The sequence below is a fragment of the Podarcis vaucheri genome, assembly GCF_965113315.1.
Source record: "Podarcis vaucheri genome assembly, chromosome: 9".
Classification (NCBI taxonomy): domain Eukaryota; kingdom Metazoa; phylum Chordata; class Lepidosauria; order Squamata; family Lacertidae; genus Podarcis; species Podarcis vaucheri.
Window position 1 is genome coordinate 36,023,028 of NC_138767.1, and position 20,909 is coordinate 36,043,936.

The 20,909-nt window shown below is 42.9% G+C and overlaps 1 protein-coding gene and 1 long non-coding RNA gene across 4 annotated transcripts in view; one reads left to right on the forward strand and one right to left on the reverse strand.

Moving 5' to 3' along the window:
- Positions 1-12,672, reverse strand: part of SLC7A11 (solute carrier family 7 member 11) — a 98,664-nt gene extending 85,992 nt beyond the window's left edge. The window contains exon 1 of the mRNA XM_082237696.1: positions 12,649-12,672. The gene's annotated coding sequence lies outside the window, so the exon portion shown is untranslated. The remainder of the gene's footprint in view (positions 1-12,648) is intronic.
- LOC309540700 overlaps positions 3,879-20,909 on the forward strand; it is a 44,406-nt gene continuing 27,375 nt past the window's right edge. The window contains exons 1-3 of one of the 3 annotated variants that reach the window (XR_014223394.1): positions 3,879-4,064; positions 10,984-11,133; positions 11,522-11,719. This is a non-coding gene — a long non-coding RNA (uncharacterized lncRNA). The remainder of the gene's footprint in view (positions 4,065-10,983; positions 11,134-11,521; positions 11,720-20,909) is intronic. The other 2 variants (XR_014223395.1, XR_014223396.1) reach the window with 2 other exon arrangements.

Genomic DNA, 20,909 nt, shown 5'->3' on the forward strand with positions numbered 1-20,909 from the left:
CCCCTGCACTTCTCTTCAAGCTACACCTCCACCTACAGACATCCATCTTGAGTGTATGAGGGCTGGTTGCAGGGAACAAAAGAACTCACAACAAAGGAGCCAAAGAGATGATGGGCCTTTTCTCCCCCTCAATATGTCAAAACACTTGAATTATATCAGCAACCAATCCTAAGACTCAAGGGGGTGGGGGAATTCTTACTTGCAGAAGAAGCTGAGCATAAATTAGGGCAAATGCAGAAAAATATGTTAAATGTTACGGCAGAAAAAGTAGCTGTATGTGTGTCCGTCCAAACAGCCTGTGTCTAGTAAGGCAAGATATTTCCTACAAAAGTTCCTGCTGCATCAAATAAGTTAGTTTGAGATGCCTAAGGGCTCCGTTGCTTTATTTAGGCAGCCTTATTGTGTCTCTGTGTAAATATACACATTGTGTGTGTGTGTGCCCGCACACTGCCTATTGAATTTTTTATTCTTTCAGAAACTAAATGGAGCTTTTGTTATCATAACGATTACTTGGTTTCATAACATAAGCAATCTGGGTGATCAGAGAAAAGTTCTTCCTTTAGAAACAAAGGGATTTCTTTGTATCAGGAACAGGATATACCTAGCATGATTAGGACGGTGGATTGTGGAGTAACTGCTAATTGCAGGGTGCATTTTTAGCCAAGCATTGCTATTTCCTTTTTTTTTGTAATTTTAAAAATTAGTTTTACAATATGCTCCCAATATTAGCCAAATTATAACAATGACCAATTAATTCCCAAATTATACAATTATCAAAATGCCATTCAACTTCCAATTAATACATCTTAGCTAAAGTGGCTCCCCACATGGTGGTTTGGGTGCATTTCCAATCTTATATCACTGTGTTCCATAATCTTAATTAATATCAGTTACATTTCAGTTATAATAATAATCCCTTAGTCAACAACTACATAATTAATGATTTCCATTTGTGATGTTATAATATATAAATTTATAAAGCTTCAAGCGAGGAACTCAAACTCAAATCTTTATTTTGCCTTGTGTGTGAAAACTGTTATATCCATGGAGATTCGTCCTGTCCATATATGGTGTTGTCTCTTTCACTTCCCTGCTATTGTTTTTTCCCATAATAGCTTGGGGCGGAACTGAATCTTGAAGTTTCTCAGAAGTCTTATCTCTCTGTCCCTTGCATTTGTGTCTCGGAACAGGCAACAGTCTGTTAGAAACCATTCTGTCTCACTAGTAAAACATTTAGCAGATCTTTGTCATTCTCCCCTTAGCCTAGGAAAAGATAGATAATTTTCAAATGCGCTGATGATTTAACACTCCTTTCCAACTCCCAGAATCTCTGCAGCATTCTTATCACAGCCCCAAAATTCTTTTAATTCCAGCTAGAGATTTATGGCCCAATTAAACCTTATCTTAGATTACATTCCGTCAGTAGCACAAACAAATCTCAGTCTCGGAATGTATTTAAATGGAGGTGAGGGGAATTACTCTGTCTTTCCACTCTGTCTTTCCAACATAGTCATACTTGAGCTTCCCCTTCTCCCTCCTTTCTTCATTTCAGATCACAAGCAGTTTCCATTTTTGCGTGTTAATATTACTCCAACATCCCTTCCTCACTTGTAAATATTTTTTTGTCTTGCATTCCAGAGAGGGGTTGCTGAACCATAAATATATAAATGAAACTTAAAATAAAATAAAATGGCCTTCCCTCTCCCCAACTGATTCTCACGCTGAAGAAAATCTTATCTCAATTCAAACCTTTAATTCATGTAGCCGATATGTTCCACAGTATATTGTTGCAAACCTTTTCCATCACACGACGGTATATTAAAGCCAATTAAAGATCCAATTAAAAGGAGAACCTTTACTTCTTAATGGTGGCGTAGGAGGGTTTTCGCCATGCAAATTGTTTTTCTACTCAGTGCCTACCTGCCTCCCACATTCCATGCCAGAGCTAGGTACCAAGATGAACTGCGAGTGAAGCCCATTCCCCCTGTCCCTGGGAGGAATCTGCAAGGATGATTTACCCTCTGTCATCCTTGTTTTTCATTTGCCGGCGATCCCCCGCTATCATGGGGGCTGCCTCCATTAAGGCAGGCGGGACCGGAAGCCAAGCATTGGTATCTCCTGGTGGCCTTCATTTCTTTGGTGGAAGTGATCAGACAAAATTGTTTATGTAACTATAAGTTCTGTCCAAAAAGCTTCCAAGCATGCCCATAGTAAGCAATGGTATTTCAGAAATAACCCCAAGAAAGAGGATGCCCCTAAATCCTCCTTAGTGCCAAATTCTTATGCCTTATTTCACAAATGCCACATTAATTCAAGTTAATAAAATAAGAAGAGCTAATCAGATCAGACTAAAGGTTCATCTGTTGCAGCAACCTGTTCTTCCCATAGATGCCCATAGGAAGCCTGCATGAAGGAAGCAATTCCCAACCAAGCTTTATGAGGAACAGTTGGAGAAGTTGGGTGTTTAGCCTGGTAAAGAGGAGACTGAGAGGAGAGAGGACAGACACCTTCAGATATCTAAAGGGCTGTCACATACAGGATGGAGCAAGCTGTTTCCCCCTGCTTTGGAGACTAGGACCCAAACCAATGGCTTCAAGTTATAAGAAAGGAGATTCCAACGAAATGTCGGGAAGAACTTTCTGACAGTAAGAGCTGTTGGACAGTGAAATGGACTCCCACGAGAGCTGTACCCCGCCCATCTGACTGGGTTGCCCTAACCACTCTGGGCAGCTTCCACATATATAAAAACATGATAAAACATTACACCTTAAAAAGCTTCCCTATACAGGGCTGCCTCCTATGTCTTCTAAAGGTTATATAGTTACTCATCTCCTTGACATCTGATGGTAGGGTGTTCCACAGGGCAGGCGCCACTACCGAGAAGGCCCTCTGCCTGGTTCACTGTAGGTTCTCTTTTCGCAGTAAGGGAACCACCAGAAGGCCCTTGGTGCTGGATCTTAGTGTCCAGGCTGAACAATGAGGGTGGAGAAACACCTTCAGGTAAGTATGCTATAGTTGAAATTGCTGCATTGCAGGGGTTGGGCTAGATATCCCTCAGCGTCCCTTCCAACTCTACTGTGTGTTTTGTTTTGTTTTGTTTTGTTTTGTTTTGTTTTGTTTTGTTTTGTTTTTACATTGCAAACTGATGAAGAAATGTGGATAACTGAACTGCAGATGGGAAAAACGAGGAACGGAAAGAAGCCAAAATTCACCCATCTCTCTAGTCAACAGCTTTATGAAACTCCAAGTAAACAATTGCTGCAAGATCACCCTTATCAACATTGTTAATTGGCACTCACACTTCCTTTAAAAGGAGCCAGATATGACTTCGCTTTACAGAAAAACACCTCCCACAACAGTGCTCTACTTCATGATAAAGTCCTGGGGGGTAAGATTTACAGGAAGTTGACAAGCTTCATAAAGTAATCAGGCATGTCGGAGGACCCACAGCATGCCAAGTTGTTGCCACAAAACTGAACAGTATTTGTTGGTTTCCGATAAATGAGCTTAGGTGAAGATTTCTTTAACTTGCCATATAATGCTTGAATAGGGCCAAGCACAGCAGGATATAATACCCCACTTTTATTTTTTTATTTATTTAGCGCCAAGAAAGGCTCCCAGGGTGGCTTTACGTACATTCACTTAAAACAAGGCAATCCCTACCCTTTCAGGGCTTGCAATCTAAAACCATAACGATATCCTTTATCATTTCCTGCCTTCAGTTAAGGATATCACCTTCACTCAAACAATGTGCAAAGATATTTGCATTTCAAACATTTTAGCTCTGTTTGGTTTTAAATATTTGATTATATGTGACAGTAAAGCAAGGATCAACACGTTGTATTACTTTGTATTTTAACATTTTCCTGACTTTTTAATATTGTTTTCTGTACAATACAGTGGAGATGGAGAACCTGAGGCTCTCCAGATGTTGAACCGCATTGCCCAACGTTCCTGAGGGACCATTGACTATGCTGGATGGAGCTGATGAGAGCTGGAGGACCACAGGTTTCTCATCACATCATTACAGGTTATACATTTTTCCTCAGCACAGAGATTCCCAGGTGTGTTGGAAAACAATGTCCAATTTAAAGATATCAGAATCCTCCCCACTCAAATTCCCAATGTGAATGACCCAGACTGTCTCTATTCTGTACAAGGAATTCAGGTGCATGCCAGAACTTAAGGTTTGCACAATAAAAGTGGATTGAAGTGCTCTGTTGCCCTAGTGCAACAAATCCAGTTTTTAAAAAATGACTTTTTGCAGTTAGGAAAGTGATAGGGAAATGCACTGAAAAAAGCATGGGATGAATGAAAAATTAATAGTAAAAAATGTAGATATCCCGCAAGCAAATTTGGATGGATGCAGGATAAATGCTCCTTGTTGTATAACCACCCTGTAAACAAATCAGAATGAATTCTCAATAAAAACTAAGCATAGTCTAACCCCTGCAAAAACATTGTGCAAGGAAATCAGTATGTATTCTGAATTAACATGTTTGCAGAAGCCCCTACAAATATTGGATACCCCTCTTCTTGCCATATGAAGTTCTCTCCACACCACTGGAAGGGAGCAATTGTTTTCCTGATCTGATGCCCTTGGTTGTAAAAAGAAATAAACGTTCTGTGTAGTTTTTTCCCTAGAACAGCAATTACCGGAAAAGGAAAGAGGCAATAACCCCTTCCCTGAAAACCCTCCCTGCAACAACACTTTCTCACTTCCTGCTGCTGACACTGCTGTTTATTTACTGAAACTACTTGCATGCAGATGGGCAATATGAACAATAAGATCTAGTCCTGGAAAGATGCTCTGGAGGTGGCTTTCCATTTGACTGGGTGGTGAAAATGGGAAGATCAGATGCAAAATTAGTTCACATGGCATTTGGCACCGATGCATGAGCAGTCTCAAAGTGAAATAATGATTGACTTTCTGATCATTTGTTTGAAAAAATACTCTGACTGCAACTTCTTTGTGTGGCATCAGAGGCTGTTCCTGAAGCTTCCCCTTAATTTGGGGAAATAGTGAGACCTTTGGGTATACAAATAAAATAGTTAGGTGGCAACATAGCACCTTTAGGTTTGGGCACCAAAACAGCATTTGCCGTCCTAATGGCCACTATCAGGAGAGAGACAGGGAAATGAGACCCTGTTGGTTCTCCTTGACCTCTCAGTAGCTTTTGACACTATTGACCATGGTGTTCTTCTGGAGTAAGGCAAAAAGGTAGGAGTTGGATATACCACATTACAGTTTCCACTCCTACCTGCAAGGTCGCTGCCAGAAAAAAATGTTGGAAATTGTTGGAAACTGCTAGGAAATTGTTGATTGGCTCCATGGCTTTGGGGCTGGGGCATCCCACAAGGGTCTATTCTGCCTCCTACACTATTTAACATCCACATGAATCTGTTGGGAACTGTCACTCAAAGATCTGAATCATGGTGTCATCAGTACATTGATGACACCAAGCTCTCTATCTCCATTGAATAGGAATCAAGGAACCTGTGATGTTGTTGGATAGATGTCCGGAGGTAGTGATGGACTGAATAGGGGCCAATAAACTGAGGCTGAATCCTGATAAAATGGAAGTGTTGTGGGTGGGTTGCTTCTGTGTCCAGAAATTAGGTGTGCAGCCTGTTCTGGGAGGAGTGGCACTTCCCCTGAAGTAACAGGACTGGGATTACTCCTGAATTCCAACTTGTCACTGGAGTTTCAAGTGGCTTCTGTGGGTAAGTTGGTCAAAAGGGAATCCCCTGAAGCCATACTGAACACAAACAACCCATTCAGTGTTTTGGATCCTGGAATGTATGCAGGTTTCTAGTAAATTCACTTTAGGGAGATGTGAAATTAATTGCAATACCTTTCAATGGTTTAAAAACATCAGAAAAAAATTAACCTCAGATCTAGCTACTTATATGGTTCACTGGTTTTATTAGAGCCAGCCAGGCTGTTCTGGCATCTGGCTCTTAATCAAGGTCATGCCCCACACATGCATAGAGACCACCTTCTTTCAAAGCTAATAAGACATTGTAGGCAACACATGAAAACACAGCACTGTGCCACTATCTGCTTTATGCAGCCATTTGTTGTCACCAACCCACAATGCACACCTCAGCAAAACCTATTTTGGCAAATGCAACAGCTATGGAAAGTGATGGAAGAGGGGGCATTAGCTTTTAATTTAAAGTTTATGACACAGAAAATTTTAATTGCAGTTAAATGGACTATTAACATTTATCACCATAATTGTTCTGCAACCCATGACCCAAGACAGTCTCATGATATTAAGAGACTTGGACAAAAATTACCTGTTAAATGGGAGAGGAGACAATCATATATTTTATTTTATTTTTATTTTTTATTGAAGTCAGTTCCCCAGCTTTTGTTTATTTGTCATGCCAGCCTCTGGTAGGGTGCACCTTTCTGTCCTTAAGTGGTACTTGTATAAATGAGGTCCAGCAAAAGCAAAAAGTTTTGGGGCAGGAAAGGTGTCATTGTGGTGAAATTTTGAAATCGCAGAATAACATGGAGCTGCTACCAGTACATTTCTTCCAGAGTGCATGAAGAAAAGGAGGTCTACTTTGCTAGATGTTTGAGGGTGGGTGGGATCCAATAGGCTCCAGATCATCTTTGAACCAGATTTTCTCATTAGATCCATACCAGACTTAGCAAAACCTGCTCAGTGCCTTCAAAGTTTTCTTTCTGTCATGTGACAGCATACCAAGCCTCACTAAGTACAATCCCAAGGCATGGATTGACGACAATATGTAAATGAGTTAGACCATTAGCACCTGGCCTCAGCTCTGGCTAACAAGAGAAGGGTTCAGCTTCCTGCATGCATTCTGAGCTTTGCCAGAGTCTGCAGAGCTTTCTGCCAAGAAGCGGATAATTCTGGAATTCAGAACCAAATTGTCATCTAGTCAGGTTTGAAACTAAGTACTCAAGGGTGCTCTACATTCAGGCACTAGAGTTAACAATAACAAATTGCAAAACATTGTGATCTCTCTCTCTGAATTAAGTACAGTGGTACCTCAAGTTAAGTACTTAATTTGTTCCGGAGGTCCGTTCTTAACCTGAAACTGTTCTTAACCTGAAGCTCCACTTTAGCTAATGGGGCCTCCTGCTGCTGCCACGCTGCCGGAGCCCGATTTCTGTTCTCATCCTGAAGCAAAGTGCTTAACCTGAAGCACTATTTCTGGGTTAACAGAGTCTGTAACCTGAAGCATATGTAACCTGAAGCGTATGTAACCCGAGCTCCCACTGTATCTCTGTTTTAATTTACACTTATAACTGGAAATACCTTCAGTTCATTCAGGTGCTATAGTCCCTTGGAAGTTACTTCTCCTATAGTATGGATCAGGATTTGACAACTGGCAGACCAATTTCTAGATGTCTTGAACAGTAATTCCTTATTTTGTTACCTTCACGTGACACCTTAATTGACACATGCTCATAGTATCTCATCATCTGTTACAGATACTAGTTCTTTTGGCTGGGGTAACGCAGTCAGATAGGCAGAGGACAAATAATAAAATTGTTGTTGTTTTGCATCACTGGCCACAAACCATATGAAGGCAGGCTGGAAGTTGCAGAGGCATTATGCCTTGGGCTGTTTTCAGGATGGCCACGTACACATAACCAAAAATAGAAGACAAATGAGGACACAGGTTCGCATAACACTGGAATTGGGCAATATTTATGTAGAGATAGAATTCTAGGGAGAGTGAAGTCAAATGGGCCTTAGAAAGCACTGCAAATAACAAGGCCAGTGGAAGTGATGGTATTCCAGCTGAACTGTTTAAAATTTTAAAAGATGATGCTGTTAAGGTGCTACACTCAATATGCCAGCAAGTTTGGAAAACTCAGCAGTGGCCAGAGGATTGGAGAAGATCAGTCTACATCCCAATCCCAAAGAAAGGCAGTGCCAAAGAATGCGCCAACTACCGCACAATTTCACTCATTTCACATGCTAGCAAGGTTATGCTTAAAATTCTACAAGGAAGGCTCAAGCAGTATGTGGACCGAGAACTCCCAGAAGTGCAAGCTGGATTTAGAAGAGGCAGAGGAACCAGAGACCAAATCGCAAACATGCGCTGGATTATGGAGAAAGCTAGAGAGTTCCAGAAAGACATCTACTTCTGCTTCATTGACTATGCAAAAGCCTTTGACTATGTTGACCACAGCAAACTATGGCAAGTTCTTAAAGAAATGGGAGTGCCTGATCACCTCATCTGTCTCCTGCGAAATCTCTATGTGGGACAAGAAGCTACAGTTAGAACTGGATATGGAACAACTGATTGGTTCCAAATTGGGAAAGGAGTACGGCAAGGCTGTATATTGTCTCCCTGCTTATTTAACTTATATGCAGAATTCATCATGCGAAAGGCTGGGCTGGATGAATCCCAAGCCGGAATTAAGATTGCCGGAAGAAATATCAACAACCTCAGATATGCAGATGACACAACCTTGATGGCAGAAAGTGAAGAGGAATTAAAGAACCTTTTAATGAGGGTGAAAGAGGAGAGCGCAAAATATGGTCTGAAGCTCAACATAAAAAAACCGAAGATCATGGCCACTGGGCCCATCACCTCCTGGCAAATAGATGGGGAAGAAATGGAGGCAGTGAGAGATTTTACTTTCTTGGGCTCCATGATCAGTGCAGATGGTGACAGCAGTCACGAAATTAAAAGACGCCTGCTCCTTGGGAGAAAGGCGATGGCAAACCTAGACAACATCTTAAAAAGCAAAGACATCACCTTGCCTACAAAGGTCCGTATAGTAAAAACCATGGTTTTCCCAGTAGTGATGTATGGAAGTGAGAGCTGGACCATAAAGAAGGCTGATCGCCGAAGAATTGATGCTTTTGAATTATGGTGCTGGAGGAGACTCTTGAGAGTCCCATGGAGTGCAAGAAGATCAAACCTCTCCATTCTGAAGGAAATCAGCCCTGAGTGCTCACTGGAAGGACAGATCGTGAAGCTGAGGCTCCAGTACTTTGGCCACCTCATGAGAAGAGAAGACTCCCTGGAAAAGACCCTGATGTTGGGAAAGATGGAGGGCAGAAGGAGAAGGGGACGACAGAGAATGAGATGGTTGGATGGTGTTCTTGAAGCTACTAGCATGAGTTTGATCAAACTGCGGGAGGCAGTGGAGGACAGAAGTGCCTGGCGTGCTCTGGTCCATGGGGTCACGAAGAGTCGGACACGACTAAACGACTAAACAACAACAACAGAATTCTAGAACTACTTGCTAGAGAACTTATTTAAATCTCACTGAAGGCAAGCAAATTAATTTCCCATTCAAATCAAAATTACCCCAAATAAAATAAATGCCTCAGTTACTTAGGACCACACTTCGAGATCACCCCACATCCAGATGACCCAGTCATCACTCTTTAGTTAATTTACTCTCCATTTATTTTATTTTTATTTTATTTTTTTTAATAAATATTTTATTAAGTTTTCACAAAGAAAATACAAAATCACAAAAACAATACAATACAAAAATACAAACATTAAACACATCAAAAGAAAAAAGAGAGAGATAAAAACATATATAATAACAAAAAACAATAATTCCCTCTTTCTTAATTTCTCATCTTCAATTAGCTTATTTTCCAGACTTCCTCACGTCTCCCGTTCTTGTATCCCTTTTTAAAGATTAATTCAGCAAATTCATATCCTATTAATTTACTCTCCATTTATTTCCCACCCAGAACCCTGCTCAAAAACCAAGTCTCCTTTAATAAATTACCATTATTCATCACTGCCCCCACATGTATTAAATTTAATTAACTTTCTTAAAAATAAAGGCAACCACCTCCCAGCCAGCTTGCAACAGCAGACAAAAAGATATTTCTGAACAGTGCTGGAACTATCAGGCATTATCTTCCAGAATGGACAGTCTATCTAGGCTTAAAAGTGTTGACCAATATGGTGACTATACCTTATATACCCTATATCTTATATCTATACCCTATATCTTAGCATATCTTAGCCCTTAAGCACTTTACATTCCCAATGTTTTATGAATACCAAAAGCATGTATTTCAAGTCCTTGGAGCTATCAATCACGGAAGAAGCCCTAATACATTCAAACATCACATTACTGTAACAGGAAAAAAGAAAAATTACTACCTCTGTTCAACAAACACCATTCCCAGAGGATAAATATAACTTTGTGAAGAGCCAGGGTAAAGAGGCTTGAATATCCCCTTTATCTGATTATTAGGTAGTACTGTAACTCCCCAAACCTTTCAAGTGATCCTAGATAGTTGTTACAGGTTAGCTGTCAAACATCATGCCATATATTCTTCATTGCTGGCTAGGAAACAGAGACATCTGGTTTCAAGGAAATACTTTTGACATGTAACCTAGAGGTTCACGCAAAATCAGTTAAGAATAGCACTTTCACAATCTATAGCATGCAAGTGATCATTATTCCTCCTCTTTTGTTTGATGTGATGATTAGAAAATTAATTATGAGTCAAGAGCTGCCTCATCAACAGTTAGCATTTGAGCAACTGGGGCCAAAGGCCTAGTGCTACCTGACATTAGTTGCTCAAGTAACTAAGAAAAAAACAAAACACTTTTCTGGTATGAGGTTGCTGGCCTACTCCTTAAGCCAGATTCACATGTGCCAAATCCTGTCAAAGCCATGTCATGAAATGTGACATTCTCTTCAGGTAGTCTCTTCCTACTTTTTTGATTTTACCTTTTGCTGGTCAATAGGGGACAGACGTGCTTTGCCAAAGATTCTGAAAAGATATGACTGCTTGTTTATTACCTTAGCCCGTTGGGCTAAGGCAGGGGTAGGGAACCTAAGGCCCATGGGCCAGATGCGGCCCAATCACCTTCTCAATCCGGCCCGTGGACGGTCCAGGAATCAGCATGTTTTTACATGAGTAGAATGTGTCCTTTTATTTAAAATGCATCTCTGGGTTATTTGTGGGGCATAGGAATTTTTTCTTTTTTCTTTTCAAAATATAGTCTGGCCCCACACATGGTCTGAGGGACGGTGGACCGGCCCACAGCTGAAAAAGGTTGCTGACCCCTGGGTGAAGGTATTTAGGGATATCTTGTGGAGTGGGTTCTAAGGACAAGCAGGACTTGACACTGTTTCTCTACACCTTCAGCCTGGTAAAAATACTGTTTTCCACTCCAACTTAAATGTCATTAAGAACAAACTGATGATAAAAATTACTAGATCTATACAATTCTTTTGTCAGAACAAAAATTAAGACAATTCAGAGCCTCCTTGGAAGAGAAGGCTGTTATGTCAGTAATGCCCCCTGCCTTGAAATCGAAACCTACTTCTTCCAGTCAGCCATGTTCTTCTATTAAAATCAACTTTACAATTCAAAGTATAGAAAGTTCCTAAAGGAAAATTTCCCCATGAAATATTGATATAAACAACGAAAACAAAACTCTTTAACATTTTCATTATTTATATCCCTGCCATTTTTCTTTTTACAAATGGTCGATAATTGCCATGTATTTCATGTCTCTTTTATCAATCACTTCTCAGCAATGACTTTCAAACAGTAAATGCAATAGGTCTGAAAACCAATAGAAGAACAAGCCAGGAACCAAAAAGACATAGATAAGCAACTGGCAATCTTCCTGGCAGATATATTGAGAGCACAGTCTTTTGTCCTTCCACGTTCTGTAGAAATTAAAGGAGTTGAAACAGATTCACAAATTTACAACTTTGGACAACAGAAGAGTAAGTATTACAATTTATGCAACTTTTTTGGTCTATCGTGCCCTGGATCTGCACACCAGAGCCACAGATATTTCATGGGTCAATTCATCCAGTCAACAGGCAGCTGCATCCTTAAGTCTGTACCCCACAGTAGCAAGTCCCCAGCCACTACAACCATCTTTCTCCTCCTCCTCCTGTAAGGGATGAATTGAGTCACCTGTAGTCTTTACCGGTCTTCCTTCCCATCTACTGTAGCCTGCTGCTGCCCTCTTGCGTAGAAATATATGGAAAGTAACTTCTTAGTCCTAGTGGTTGAGAGTGCCTTCTGGCTCTCCTGCTCCTTTCATTCACACAAACACTCATGTAATAGTTCTCATCTTCCCCCTGCTTTTGCCCTTGCTGTAGTTCCCCTTTTGTCCAAAAAGTCCTCAGCTTCTTTAACAAGGTTAAGTGTGCTGGCACCTCTTACCATTTATTTCAGCAGAGCAGCCAGGTGCCCTCAAGGGACGACTTTGAGTCAGAGGACCAGCACAATGATCAGGGGTGCTTTACCACATTTTTGAAATCCAAAGCTCATCTGAATAACTGAAGTAAGATACTCCCCCTTTCTGGTTGCATATTATGACTATTAACTTCAGAGCTGCAACACTTCTTATACTTGCTGCAGTAATCTATGGTGGTTTCAGAAAATAAGCAAAGTACATGCACTGCTAGTCACCACCACATAAGCCCTTGCTCTCCATCTTCTTAGTTCTTGCCGATGTGCCAAACCAAGGGTTGCTAAGTTTGGGTTTTTGAGGGAGTGCCATGAGTGCCTTTTGGTCATTTCTCCCCTGTCCCCAGAGACAGAAAGGGGGAAAGTGCATGCACACCTCTTTCAAACGCTCACTCTGCCTTGAAGCTCCCTGTGTGACCTTGGAGCAGTCACTCTTTCTCTCAGCTGAACCTACCTCACAGGGTTGCTGGGAGGATAAATGTGGAGAGAGAACTGTGGGTAGAACCTTGAGCTGTTTAGATGAAAGGCAATCTATAAATATAATATTGAAATCAATAAATATTCAGTGTCAAGAGTGAAAATCCAATGTGTGCAATTAGTTAGTGATGATCTACTGATGGGTCCTGCATCAATTCCTGAGTGGAAGAGTTTTCTGCGTAGGATTTGCAATGTGTAAAAAGGCTCAGAGGTTCTTCCAGATGTCAAGATATTTTAGCCAACGATTCTGGAAAACCAGAACTGAACCAACTTTTTTGAAAGGCATTAATCTGCTGAGAACAAAAGTCCCTTAATCTCAAACATACAGGGCCTATTGCATAAAACACACCCAACTTTAATGAGAGTATTATTAATGGGCTCTAGCTAGCTTAGATGGAAAGGGCATCACAGGCTCATACTTGATGTGGATTCTGAGATCTTGCCCAGACAGCACCAGGTATTACAAAATCAAGGCCAAGTACAACCACAAAATCATTCTAGCGCCTTATATTAAAGCATCTTTAAGATTAAAGTATTCTTGAAAAAGACATAAACATAATGCAGATAATTTCCCTACCTTACAATTCTTTTTTTTTTTTAAGAGAGAGAGAGGATAATAAACTAATTCTGGATTTTATTTTGGTTTGGGATTTTTCTCCCTTGTGGTTACAAGGAAACTGGAGAATGAACCCTTATATTTCATAGAATCATAGAGTTGGAAGAGACCACAAGGGCCATCGAGTCCAACCCCCTGCCAAGCAGGAAACACCATCAGAGCACTCCTGACATATGGTTGTAAAGCCTCTGCTTAAAGACCTCCAAAGTAGGAGACTCCACCACACTCCTTGGCAGCAAATTCCACTGTCGAACAGCTCTTACTGTCAGGAAGTTCTTCCTAATGTTTAGGTGGAATCTTCTTTCTTGTAGTTTGGGTCCATTGCTCCGTGTCCGCTTCTCTGGAGCAGCAGAAAACAACCTTTCTCCCTCCTCTATGTGACATCCTTTTATATATTTGAACATGGCTATCATATCACCCCTTAACCTCCTCTTCTCCAGGCTAAACATGCCCAGCTCCCTTAGCCGTTCCTCATAACGCATCGTTTCCAGGCCTTTGACCATTTTGGTTGCCCTCCTCTGGACACGTTCCAGTTTGTCAGTGTCCTTCTTGAACTGTGGTGCCCAGAACTGGACACAGTACTCCAGGTGAGGTCTGACCAGAGCAGGATACAGTGGCACTATTACTTCCCTTGATCTAGATGCTATACTCCTATTGATGCAGCCCAGAATTGCATTGGCTTTTTTAGCTGCTGCGTCACACTGTTGACTCATGTCAAGTTTGTGGTCAACCAAGACTCCTAGATCCTTTTCACATGTACTGCTCTCAAGCCAGGTGTCACCCATCTTGTATTTGTGCCTCTCATTTTTTTTTATTTTTTTTTTGCCCAAGTGCAATACTTTACATTTCTCCCTGTCAAAATTCATCTTGTTTGTTTTTGCCCAGTTCTCTAATCTGTCAAGGTCGTTTTGAAGTGTGATCCTGTCCTCTGGGGTGCTAGCCACCCCTCCCAGTTTGGTGTCATCTGCAAATTTGATCAGGATGCCCTTGAGTCCATTATCCAAGTCGTTGATAAAGATGTTGAATAAGACCGGGCCCAAGACAGAACCCTGTGGCGCCCCACTAGTCACTCTTCTCCAGGATGAAGAGGAACCATTGATGAGCACCCTTTGGGTTCGGTCAGTCAGCCAGTTACAAATCCACTGAGTGGTAGCATAGTCAAGACCGCATTTTACCAGCTTCTTTACAGGAATATCATGGGGCACCTTGTCAAATGCCTTGCTGAAATCAAGGTAGGCTACATCCACTGCATTCCCTTCATCTACCAGGCTTGTAATTCTGTCAAAAAACGAGATCAAGTTAGTCTGACATGACTTATTTTTCAGAAATCCATGCTGACTGTTGGTGATCACAGCATTCCTTTCAAGGTGCTCACAGACTGTTTGAAGGAATTAAAACAAAATGAGCATATTTTGTGGAATATAAAAAGAAAATGACAATGCTGGTGCTGATGACAACTCCTACATTTATATCCCAACTTTCCCATAAGAAATTGTCTACTTCCCCCTGCCAGTATCATCAAAAAAACCCTGTGAGGTAAGTGAGGTTGAGAGATAGTCATTGGCCCAAGGTCACCCAATGAACGTCATGGCTGAATGGGGATTTGAACCCAGATCTCCACATTCCTAGTGCAACACCACACCGTGCTGGCATTTCATATCATACATACACTACTAAACGTAACTGCAGAAAGAGTCCACAGGGATAGCAATCCAAGGCAGTCATCGTAAAAATGAAACGCTCCAGTCCCAACTGCATTGTTTTCATTCTCACAGCTGCACAAACTATCCAGTGTTTTAATCCTTTTCCAGTCCTGTTGTTCACTCCTTGGTCAGCACAGCAAGCCAACCCATTCCTACCTACATTTGGGGGTGTTTAAGGGTGTCTCAAGCTGGGCTGCATGCATCCTCGCATTTTCCTTCTGAAGGGTCACTGCACTATCCCCTTCTGAGAGCTAGAGTGAAGAACTTTGCCTTAGATAAACATTTGGCTACATAAAAGGGCAGGAGCAAAACAGTACAGTAATAGGACTTGCTATTGACCCAGAGTGAACAAACAATCTTGTCACGTTATCAGAATACATGCCGGGGGGGGGGGGAGAGTCGGTTCTCTCTTTAACATCTCTAAGCAGATTCTAGTCAGCATTTTTTATTTAGCTGAGAACAAATGATCTCTGTAGTCCACCATGTGACCACTACTGGGGCCCTCTGGAGTGACTGTGGCAAAGGATGTATACAATCTATGTACAGACCGAAGGTCCCAAGGCCCTGCCACCACTCCCCAAGCAGACCTCACCCCTCTGAGTTGTTTCAGTGGAGGGAAGGCCATGCTGCCGCATTTGAGTCTACAGTGACTTCATAACATGTTTAATTACCACAATTGCACTACCCAGGCCCATGGATCTATAAAAACTATCATTCTGGTCCTACCAGAACTATAGATTTATAAAATCTATTGATATACTATAGAATTTTATAGATCTTGGGCAGTGCATTGTGGATAATTAAACATGCTACTGTAAATGAGAGCCAAGCTAGGCTCGCATTCACATCCAGTGCTGAAATAGCTCCAAAGACCCACCTGGAAGTGTGGTGAGTAGTGGCCCAGAAGAAGAGTGAAGTGGCCACCATCAGTGGCGGAGCTTCATGCTCCAGCACCGGGGGAAGGAGAGCAGGCAGGGGTGGGACTAGCGCGTGTCCCAGGGGCATGGAGTGCTGTCTGCAGGGGTGTGGTGCTCATCCTGGGGGTGTAGGACACCGCCTTTGGGGATGTGGCGCCCAGTGTGGGCAGGGAGGCAGCAGCGATGGCATCCCAACAGGATCGCGCTGCCGGGGGCAGTGCGCTCCCCCCGCACCCCCCTTCCTCAGCCAGCGGCCACCATTATGCATGGCAAGGAACAGGGCAGATCTCTTGCTCTGGTTGGGGGTGGAGGTTGGTGCAGGTATTGCTGCCCCTGCACAGGGCAGCAGGTAGGAGCTCTGGGGCACATCGACAGCATTGTTGTGAGTCCCTGAAGTCTGGCACTAGCCCTGCATGAAAAGCCTCCCTTGTGCATTCTTTCCTGTCCTTCCTTCAGTTGGAAGAATCAACTGAGACAGCTGCTATGTGTGAATATGCATTTGGATTGGCTGCATTATGTTTTACATAATCGTTATGTAGAACATATGCCTATCCCTGGTCTTCCACCTGTCTGAGCCGGTGCCTTAAATGGGCCGTAAAACCCAAAGCAAATTCCTTTTTCATTCCTCCCATTCTGGTATACACTTGGGGGGTAGTAATTTGTGTTTTAAGAAGCAAAGAAAACCGCTGTGCAACTCAGCATATCTAAGGCGGAGATATAACAGGATGGGATAGAAAATCCAGCCAAATGGCAAAGACTTCAGCTTTCGAAAGAGGCAGCTGTGGATGAAAAGGTCAACTAGTTTCGTTGTTGAAGTCAACACAAATCTCCTGAACGCTGTTAACCTTAATGCATGTGAACCCAGCATCCCAGATTTAGAGTAATTGCTTTTATACTGATGCAGCATAATGGTGTCCAAATGACACCAAATCCAGCATTCCTTGCCACTAGAGCTATCACTATAAGCAAACATGGCATTTCAAAAATGCGCTTCTTTTCTAGAGCCTTAATAGACTTTGAGGTGCATTCCTACTGACTACAGCAACTTTTCACACAGAGCAGCTGTTTCAAACCAGTGGCCAACTTTAACTAGGACAATTCAGAAATCACTGAAACAACTTTGGAAGAAAGGAGGGGCGGTCTTATTTAATTGCAGTTTGTCCTAGATAAAACACCTGTGCATTACTGTGCAATTGCACCAAACCTCTGTCATCTGTGTATTTGGTGCTTGGTGCAGCTTACGATGGACCTACCTTGCTGAAACAAACCAAGACTGGAGTGGCCACTGTGTGGATGGAAGACTAGAATGGAAACACATTTCTACTTGGGCTATGCCTGGAAAACTGGGGCCGAGCAGTTTTTCCCTTACCCTGCTCCTTTCCAGTGGAAAACCCACTCTTTAGCCATCAATCGGAACAAATGGCAATCCAGAGGAAACCTGAATTTCCATTTGTTTCCATTGGGCGCTATAGAGTGGTTTTCCCTGGGGGGGGGGGGAAGCAGCAGAACAAGAGGAATTGTGGATAAGACCTTAGTGTAAACTGCCTTGAATTTTATCATGGAAGAAAGACAGGATGTGCTATATACTAACAGTGTACTTATTTTCCAAGTCTTGATCCTTATGTAGCAAACGTGACACCATCCATACTGTTGCTAGCGGGCTGAGGGAGGACATCCCAAGATTTGAAGTAGTACAGAAAAACTTTGGGGGCTACCTAATAGAAAGGGCTCATAAATGGGTCAGTGAGGACTAAGCATACTCACTAGTTGAACCTAGGATAACTCAGTTGGTAGAGCATGAGACTCTTAATCTCAGGGTTGTGGGTTCAAGCCCCATGTTGGGCAAAAGATTCCTGCATTGCAGGGGGTTGGACTAGATAATCCTTGTGGTCCCTTCCAACTCTGCAATTCTATGACTAGGCACAGAAAACGGACTGACTGTTAGGGGTAGAAATGGAGAAGGGGTGTGTGATAGTATCCTGTTGAAAGGCTGGCTGGCTGGCGCTAAATAGCAGTACTCCACACGGCAACGTTTTGTTATAAATATGGATAAATGTGCATGGCATAATTTGTTCTGGGGCTCAACTCCAGGTTGCCTTCAATTCCAGGAAACAATACTATATATAAAGGTGCTTTCAGGGCAGATGCAGAATGCATTTTCCTCTTCTTTATTAGTAAAAGCATTGCATGAGCCACACATTAGGGTAAGGTTCTCCGGCAAACCAGGGGAACATCTATTTTCTTCTGGCACGTCACTGGCATTTGGGTATACACAGCAGTCATCTATTTTGATGACAGCTTGTTTTTCATGTCGCTTTCTCTATCAACAGAATTTGCTAATCTGTAGTCTTTGTTTACTTGTTTTATCTCCCACCATTTTTCAATGCAGGGGCTCAGGGCAGCATGCGTAAGGCCCTCCATGAGGTCTGGCATTTGGTCACTGACCCAACACAGGCTTGTTTAGCTTTGGCAAGGATGCTGTGGCGTGTATCTTCCACATGTCCTGAAGATGCTGCAATTTCCTCTTTACCTAGCATCCAGGACAAGTTGCAGAAATAAAAGCTGTAAAAATAATCAAGCCAATCAAGCCCATACAACTAAGATACATTTGCAATAGATCCCTACCCCAATCTCAGCATAACCACTTAATTATTTGATCAGATATTTAAAATGAATGGATTTCAAATTAATGAATGGATTTCTTTTTAAACATCATGAAAGGAAAATATAAAAGCAGCTGAATCGCATTTCTACTTTCTGTTGCTGTTGTTTTTCTTCATGTTGAGACACAGAGGAGTAAGAGTTTGGAGAAACTTCCTGGATTGTAAATAGATCCCCTAGGAATGTGGGGGGCAGGTAAAGGTAAAGGGACCCCTGACCATTAGATTCAGTCACAGATGACTATGGAGTTGCTGCGCTCATCTCACTTTACTGGCTGAGGGAGCTGGCGTTTGTCCGCAGACAGCTTCCGGGTCATGTGGCCAGCATGACTAAGTTGCTTCTGGTGAACCAGAGCAGCGCACGGAAAAGCTGTTTACCTTCCCACCAGAGCGGTACCTATTTATCTACTTGCACTTTGACGTGCTTTCGAACTGCTAGGTTGGCAGGAGCAGGGACCGAGCAATGAGAGCTCACCCTGTCGCGGGGATTCAAACCACCGACCTTCTGATCGGCAAGCCCTCTGTTCTGTGGTTTAAAAATATGAGAAAGCTCACCAGGTCTTGTGCAATAGAATAGATCCCAAGGCATATAGTCTGTATATAGAATCTGATGAGAGAGTACTGGGATTCTGAAATAGTGCGGATTTTAAAGGGGTGGATAATCAGTCATAGCAGCTCAAATAAATTACTAAAAGTAGCTTTAACAAATTGAGCCTTAAAGTAAGGGGGGGAGACAAATGTATTAAAACATTTCACACAAGGCCCCTCCAACACATTCTTTTTATTGTGCATTCATGATTATTTCTGCTCATTATGCTAATGGGGCAGTCACCTGCAATCCCAGTTTCAGTACCTTTCGCACCTGCAAGTGTTGGCATGGTCACACTGCTTCATTTCCAGTCAGTGCATATACCACAACTTCCTGCTGAAATCCTGTAACTTTCAATATGATACATGTTCGGGATTATTTTTCTCCATTGCTGTTGTGCTATAGCCCCATATAAAACATTACACATTTGAAGCAGCATCATGCCATTTTTAATACCGTATTTTTCGCCCTATAGGACGCACTTTTTCCCCTCCAAAAATGAAGGGGAAATCTGGGTGCGTCCTATGGGGCGAATGCAAGCTTTTGCTGAAGCTTGGAGAGCGAGAGGGGTTGGTGCGGACCGACCCCTCTCGCTCTCCAGGCTTCAGGAACACATCCGCAGCCTAGGCAGCCCTACGGGAGGTCCGGCAGGGATGTCTAGGCTGTGGATAGCACCCTGCCGCCCAGCGGGCGGGGCGCCCTGAAGCAGAGCGCCCCCCGCGCCAGGCAGACATCCGCAGCGTGGGGAGCCTTGCAGGAGTTCCCGGCAAGGCTCCCCACGCTGCGGATAGCAGCCTGCTGCCCGGCGCGAGGGGCGCCCTGAAGCAGAGCGCCCCCCACGCCAGGCAGACATCCGCAGTGTGGGGAGCCTTGCCGGAGTTCCCGGCAAGGCTCCCCACGCTGCGGATAGCAGCCTGCCACCCCGCGGGGGGGGCGCCCTGATGCAGAGCGCCCCTTGCGCGGGGCAGACATTGGCCATCCCCACAAGCTCGGGGGACAGCAGGGAGGCGCAGCGCCGCCATCCCGCTGTTCCTCGACCTGGTTCTGTTTCCCCGACCTGCTTTTGGGGGGGAAATAAAGGGAATTTTTTTCCCCTTTATTCCCCCCCCCAAAAAAAACTAGGTGCGTCCTATGGGACGGAGCGTCCTATGGGACGAAAAATACGGTAATCACTGCTGCCTTCAAAAAATCCTGAGAAGTGTGGTTTGTTAAGGGGGCTAAGAGTAGTTAGGTGAGCTATTCAACTCAGAGGTATAATTCTCAGTGTTCCCTGACTATTTAAATAAGTCTCTAGCCCTCCTAGAAAGTTAGCAAGCAAAATGTGCAGACACCCTTCTAAGCAATTTCTGTGAAATAAATCAGGCCACCTGCTCCCACCTTTCAGTGTTTTTATCCAATGAATGAAGTCAGAGCTGTGGGTTGATTTGTTTGCACACAACAAATAGGGATATCTGGGGTCCTAAGGATCTCCTCTTTCCCCCTTCCCATTAGTGCACCTTTCCTGTTTCTGTCTTATTTTCTAGTCCTTGGATTCTCCATAGTTTGCTCTTCCTTTCCCCCTAACAACCAAAATCCTTGCAGTGGATTTGTCTGAGATTTTCTGCAAATACTACTGCACAATAATCATGAGTGGATGTTAAAGAATCTCCCCTCTCCCCAAAACACATATCGGAAAACTTTACAAAGAGACTTAAGCAAGTCTTCTGCTGTGCAGGAGCTGAACACCGGGCACTCATTAAGAATCCACTATATA